The 7,280-nt window shown below is 38.9% G+C and overlaps 1 pseudogene across 1 annotated transcript; it reads right to left on the reverse strand.

Annotated features, from left to right (window-relative positions):
• Positions 1–585: 585 nt before the first annotated feature.
• Positions 586–1,401, reverse strand: LOC105003002 (annotated as a pseudogene). Its single transcript, XR_827056.1, has one exon. The product of XR_827056.1 is annotated as a 40S ribosomal protein S6 pseudogene (transcript).
• Between the last annotated feature and the right edge of the window lie 5,879 nt (positions 1,402–7,280).

The following is a 7,280-nucleotide window of genomic DNA, read 5'->3' on the forward strand; positions in this document are numbered from 1 at the left end:
GGATCAAACCTGCACCCCATGCATTGGAAGGTGAAGTCTTAACCACTGGACCTCCAGGGAAGTCCCTTAGTTATTTATCTTCCTTGTTCATTCATTATTTGTTTCTTTTGTGTGACTTCAGTCACTAGAATGCAAGCTTTATGAGAGCCTGATTTTGTCTGTCTAGCTCATTTCTCCAAATAGTGCCTAGCCCATATTAAGTTTTCAATAAATATGGTTGAATTGAAAAAGAAAACTCCTTTCCTTCTTCGAGGGTAATAACCTACTGTATTATGGATCAGATTCCTAAAACAAAACAATCAATTAAACTGGAGAAATGCCTAAGTTCAAACCATAGGAGAATAGCCAGCTCTTGAGGCAAGCTACGACATGCATCACAAGCTTTATGTTTCACCTTGTAGAACCTAGCAGTTCATGCGGGAGGATGGGATGAACTGACCTACACTGGTTGCAACTATTTGGTTGGGTCATAAGTCTAAAGCAAGACTGACTCACCAGGGACACTGTAGGCATGCTTAGTCATTTTGATCAGTATATAATAAACGAGTAATGACTTTTATTTATTTATTTATTTGATGTTTGATCTTATTTATTTGTTACTCTTAGAACAATCTCATTTTTGACTGGACTCAGACTTAGAAGTAGAAGCTCTCAGAGAGGACAGCCTCCGTCTCTTGGCAATCTGTTCCTGCCGTTTTTCTTTGGCCTCCTTCATTCTCTTGGCCAAAAGTTTAGCATATTCTGCAGCCTCGTCTTTATTTTTCTTAGTACGCTGTTTCTTCAGAGCAATACGCCGGCGTTCGTGCTGCAGAACTCGTGGAGTCATGAGACGCTGAATCTTGGGTGCTTTAGTCCTAGGTTTCTTACCGTCTTTGTTTAGGGGCTTCCGCACAACATATTGGCGGACATCATCTTCTTTAGAGAGATTGAAAAGTTTGCGGATTCTGCTAGCTCTTTGGGGACCCAGGTGACGAGGCACTGTAGTATCAGTGAGTCCAGGAATATCCTTCTCCCCTTTTTTCACGATGACCAAATTGAGAACACTCAGATTGGCATCTACAATGCAACCCCGTACAGACTTGCGCTTTCTCTCTCCAGTCCTCCTTGATCTGTAACAGAAATGCCCCTTACTCAGTAGCAGGCGAACTCGGCCATGGGTCAAGACACCCTGCTTCATGGGGAAACCCTGCTTATGGTTCCCGCCACTGATTCGGACCACATAACCCTTCCATTCTTCACCCAGAGCGTCAGCAGCAACTTCTGTGGCCATACGCTTCTCATAGAAGGTACGAAGTTTTCGTTCATCGTCCACTTCAATGAGCTTCTGGCAGCCAGTGGCCGGGAAAGAGATGTTCAGCTTCATTCTGAAGCAGCCGATAGCCTCCGAGGCGCCACGAAAAAGAGGAGTAATGACTTTTAAAAACAAATTAGACTCTAACGTGGCACCAAAATGAAGACTAGGTCCAAAAGTTCTTCAATGTTACAAAAATTCTCACTGACATCTTGAATAAATACAGCTGACAGGCACAATTTATATTTATGTTCACCTAAGTAGTGATACGGAGAAGGCAATGGCACCCCACTCCAGTACTCTTGCCTGGAAAATCCCATGGATGGGGGAGCCTGGTGGGCTGCTGTCTATGGGGTCGCACAGAGTCGGACACGACTGAGGCGACTTAGCAGCAGCAGCAAGTAGTGACAGGACAGTTCAGTTCAGTCACTCAGTCATGTCTGACTCTTTGCAACTCCATGGACTGCAGCTCTCCAGGCTTCCCTGTCCACTACCAACTCCTGGAGCTTGCTCAAACTCATGTCCATCGAGTCAGTGATGCCATTCAACCATCTCATCCTCTATTGTCCCCTTCTCTTGCCTCAATTTTTCCCAGCATCAGGGTCTTTTCCAGTGAGTCGGCTCTTCACATCAGGTGGACAAAGTATTGGAGCTTCAGCTTCAGCATCAGTCCTTTTGATGCATATTCAGAACTGATTTCCTTTAGGATGGACTGGTTGGATCTCTTTGCAGTCCAAGGGACTCTCAAGAGTCTTCTCCAACACCACAGTTCAAAAGCATCAGTTCTTCGGTGCTCAGCTTTCTTTATGGTCAAACTCTCATATCCATACATGACTACTGGAAAAACTATAGCTTTGAATAGACAGATCTTTGTTGGCAAAACAATGTCTCTGCTTTTTAATATGCTGTCTAGGTTGGTCATAGCTTTTCTTCCAAGGAGCAAGTGTCTTTTAATTTCATGGTTGCAGTCACCATCTGCAGTGATTTTGGAGCCCAAGAAAACAGTCTGTTACTGTTTCCATTGTTTCCCCATCTATTTCCCATGAAGTGATGGGACTGGATGCCATGATCTTCGTTTTTTGAATGTTGAGTTTTAAGTCAACTTTTTCTCTCTTCTCTTTCACTTTCATCAAGAGGCTCTTTAGTTCCTCTTCACTTTCTGCCATAAGGGTGGTGTCATCTGCACATCTGACATTATTGATGTTTCTCCAGGCAATCTTGATTCTAGCTTGTGCTTCTTCCAGCCCAGGATTTCACATTGATGTACTCTGCATATAAGTTAAATAAGCAGATGACAATATACAACCTTGATGCACTCCTTTCCCAATTTGGAACCAGTCCATTGTTCATGCCACTGATAATTCTAATTTTCCTCCAGATTTGTCCTGTAAGTTCTAAGTCTTACATGCAGAGCAATAGTGTTTCCAAGAAGGCTTAGATATGCAAATATGATCATTTTATACACTCACTATAAAAGATTTTGAAGCCCAACCTATTCTTTATTTAGTATAGAGTTGCATTTTATGGAAACATCACTGTTTTCATTTATATTCGAAAGCAATGGGTGTTGATATTTCAGTTAACGTTACTGTTTATTAGGTTTTTCATCACGTATCTTGTCCACATAATATCACAGCTGTGGTTAAAGTTTGTTTTATAATGATGTCTCAAGCTGTATTTTTTTAACGTAAAACACTTTTTTTTAAACAAAACATTTTCTTTTAAGCACATGGGAATATTCTCATTTCAACATAGAATAATGCTTATTCACAATTTTTTTTTAAAAAATTAAAGCCTTCATGGTAGGGTCATCATATTTAGTAAACAAAAATGTAAGACACCTAATTAAATTTTAATGTCAGATAAACAACTAATATTACATGGGACATACTTATACTAACAAAAATTATTTCCTTTTTATCTCACACTCAAATTTAACTGGGTATGTTATCTGGTAACCCTAATCTACCTTTGTTTTTCCCACTTTTGATAGAGATATTGGTTGATATATACGTAGTCTTCCAGGATACAGTGATGTCTTCATTACTTTTTTGTTTGCTATTTTTAAAAGTTGTCAGCTTTTTTAAAATCAACGTGTGGAGGGGAGAACTCCATGAAATAAAATGGAAACCAAGCAATAAAGGATTTCATTATGTCAAATAATTAAAAGGCAAATATTGACTAAGCATTTACCATGTATAAGGCATTGTATTACAACATGACGCAAGCACAAGAAAAGGGAAAAAGAGAAAAGACAAATTCTCAGCCTCTAGAGAATTTATAAATTTTGTGGGGAAGATAACACAGATACACATAAAAAGATAATAAACAGTACAAGGTAATAGATGGTAAGAGCCAAAGGAGCAATAAAGACAAGAGGATTCAGGAGATTGATCCTATCTGTGGCTTTAGAGAAAGAGAGAAGGCAAAAGGGGAGTGTTTTACTAAGTGCTTTATGTTCATCATCCTTTTTAAGCCTCCTGCTATGGTCTGAATGTCTGTGTGGCTCTCCACAAATTCACATGCTGGAATAATAATGCTCAATGTGATAGTGTAGGGGTCCCCAACCACTGGGCCACAGACTGGTACGTAGGTCCATAGCCTGTTAGGAACTGAGCCACACAGCAGAAGGTGAGTGGTAGGCAAGCAAGCAAAGCTTCATCTGTGTTTACAGCCACTCCCCACCATTCACATTACAGCCTGAGCTCAGACTCCCGTCACATTCTGCATTATGGTAATATAATTATTTCATTATACATGACAATGTTGTAACAATAAAGTGCACAATAAATATAATTTGCTTGCATTATCCTGAAACCATTCCTCCCACCCTGGTCCATGGAAAAACGGTCTTTGACAAACCAGTCCCTAGTGCCAAAAAGGTTGGGGACCAATGAGACAGTGTTAGAAGGGGGGACCTTTGGGAGGGTGGAGTTCTTATGAATGGGTTAGTGCTCTTATAAAAGAGGTCTTTAGTCCCTTCTACCACGTGAAGACAGAGAAAGACACAGCTATGAACCAGAAGGAGTGTTCTCACCAAAATGTGACCATGCTGGCACCTTAATCTTGGACTTCCCAGCCTCCAGAACTATGAGCAATACATTCTTGTTGTTTATAAGCTGCTCAGTCTGCAATATTTAGTTACACCAGCCCAAATGGGTTAAGATACCTCCAAAACAACCCTCTGAGATTATTATTATTCTCAACATCAGTTTCCAAGGAGGGTCTACATTACATGCCTATGGTCACACAGTTAGTGAGCAGCATATCTGCTTCCACCTTAAGTTTTCCTGAACCCAAAGCTTCACTGCTGCCTCTGAGATGATAGGAGAGAAGGCTAGAGCCTCTACTGCTATATGGAGCTCCTAGAGGTTTGAGTGGGAAAGAGAGATGAGAGGATTCTTTTAGAAAATAATTTCTTCACACATTGCCCTAGACATTGTGGATACAAATACTCATTCAATCACACTGGATTTTAATGATACTAAAGAAAGTGTCACATATTAGAAACATTGTGAAATCAAAACAAACTGAAATGAATTGGTGACTGTTTGCATGTAGAGGATTTAAGAGAGCAAGAGAGAAGTGGAAGACTCAAAAATAAGTGAAAACCTGAGAATCCACAAAAAACAAAACAATGAAAATCTGTTAGAACAAATAGATGAAGTCAGGAGAGTCATGGGATTTTAAATCATCACACAAAATCAGTTGTGTTTCTATACACTGAACAATCTGAAAGGGAAATTTAAAACACAATTGCACTTTTAATAGCATCAAAAAGGATAAAATATTTACTATTAAACTTAACCACGCAGGTGAAAGAAAGACTTGTACACTGAAAACAACAAAACATTGCTGAAAGAAATTAAAGAATACACTAATAAATGAAAAGACATCCTGTCTTCATGAATTGAAAGGCAATATTGTTAAGATATCAATACTACCTAAACTATAGGATTGATCTGCAGATTCAGTGCAATCCCTATCAAAATCCCAATAACTTCCCTGATAGCTCAGTTGGTAAAGAATCCACCTGCAATGCAAGAGACCCCAGTTTGATTCCTGGGTCAAGAAGATCCACTGGGGAAGGAATAGGCTACCCACTCCAGTACTCTTGGGCTTCCCTGGTGGCTCAGCTGGTAAAGAATCCGTCTGGAATGTGGGAGACATGGGTTTGATCCCTGGGTTAGGAAGATCCTCTGAAGAAGGGAACAGCTACCCACTCGAGTATACATTAGAACCTTGCTGCTTATAGACAGAAAAAAATCTGTTCTAAAATTTATATGGAATTTCAAGGGACTCTGAGTAGCCAAAACAATCTTGAAAAAGAACAAAGCTGGAGGTGTCGTATTTCCTGATTTCAAACTTACTACAAAATTACAGTAATTTCAACAGTGTGGTACTGGCATAAAGACAGACATACAGGTTAACAGAATAGAAGAGACCACAAATGATCCTTTACATATATGGTCAAATGATTTTTGACAGGAATGTCAATAGAAAACGACAGTCTTTTCAACAAACAGGACTACAAAAATTGGATATCCAGGTGCAAAAGAAAGAAGTTGGAAAATTCAGGAGACAAGATGGCAGGGTACAAGAACCCTAAGCTCACTTCCTCTCATGACTACAGCCAAATCACAACAGTTGAACAACCACCAATTTAAAAAAAGGAAGTTGGACCCTTATCTTACAACACATAAAATATTATTTCAAAATGGATTAAAGACCTAAAAGTATTACCTGAAACCATAAAACTTCTAGAAGAAAACTTGGGGGAAAATCTTCATGATATTGGATTTGACAGTGATTTTTTAGCTATGACACCAAAAATACAGCCAAAAAAGGGAAAATAGTTAAATTAGACTTCATCAAATTTTTAAACCTTTTGTGTATCAGAGATGCTATTAACAGGATGAAAAGACAATCCACATTTTGGGAGAAAATATTTGCAAATCATACATCTGATAAAGGATTAATAACCTGAATATATAAAGAACTCATACAGCTTAACAACAACTAAAAAAAACCCAAATGACCTTCAAAAATGAGCAAAAGATTTGAATAGACATTTCTCCAAAAAGATACAAAAATGGCCAATGAGTATATGAAAAGATGCTCAATATTGCTAGTAATTAGGGAAATGCAAATGAAAAGCTCAGTGAGATACCCCTTCACACCAATTACAATGGCTATTACCAAAAACACAAACCAAAGTAACTGTGAGAATGTGAAGACTTTGGAATCCTTGTGCACTGCTGATAGGACAGTGAAATGGTGCAGCTGCTGTGGAAAACAGTATGGTGCATTTTCAAAAAATTCAAGATAGAAAAACCACATGATCCAGAATTTCCACGTCTGGGTACATACCCAAAAGAACTGCAACTGGGGATCCAACAGGTATGTGTGCAGCATGTTCACTGCAGGACTATTCACAGTAGCCAAAAGCCAGAACAAAGCAAATATTCATTGATAGATGAAGGGATAACCAAAATGTACTATATACATATAATTAAATGGAATATCATTCAGCCTGAAAAGGGACAGAAATTCTGATAAATACTACAATATGGGTAAATCTTATTCATTATGCTTATCCACTGGATTATATGGACTACAGTGAACCATTATGAGGTGAAGTGAAGTCAGTCACAAAAGTACATATAATGTATGATTCTGCTTATGAGGTATCTAGAGTAGTCAAATAAAGAGAGAGAGAGACATTAGAATGATGGTTTCCAGGGGCTAAGGGGAAAGAAGGACAAGTTCAATTACTGGGTATAGTTGAGGAAGATTAAAAAGGTCTGAAGATAGATGGTGGTGATAATAGTGCAACAATATGAATGCACTTAATGCCACTACATGGGGCGTTTTAAGAGCAATGTATACACCACTGTGTGTAAAATAGAGAACTAATGCGAACCTACTGTATCAGGAGCTCAGTCAAGTTTCCTGTGCTATGTACTCAAGCACTCAGTGCTCTGTGGTG

Source organism: Bison bison, unplaced genomic scaffold (genome assembly GCF_000754665.1).
Source record: "Bison bison bison isolate TAMUID 2011002044 unplaced genomic scaffold, Bison_UMD1.0 scf7180017864461, whole genome shotgun sequence".
Taxonomy (NCBI): domain Eukaryota; kingdom Metazoa; phylum Chordata; class Mammalia; order Artiodactyla; family Bovidae; genus Bison; species Bison bison.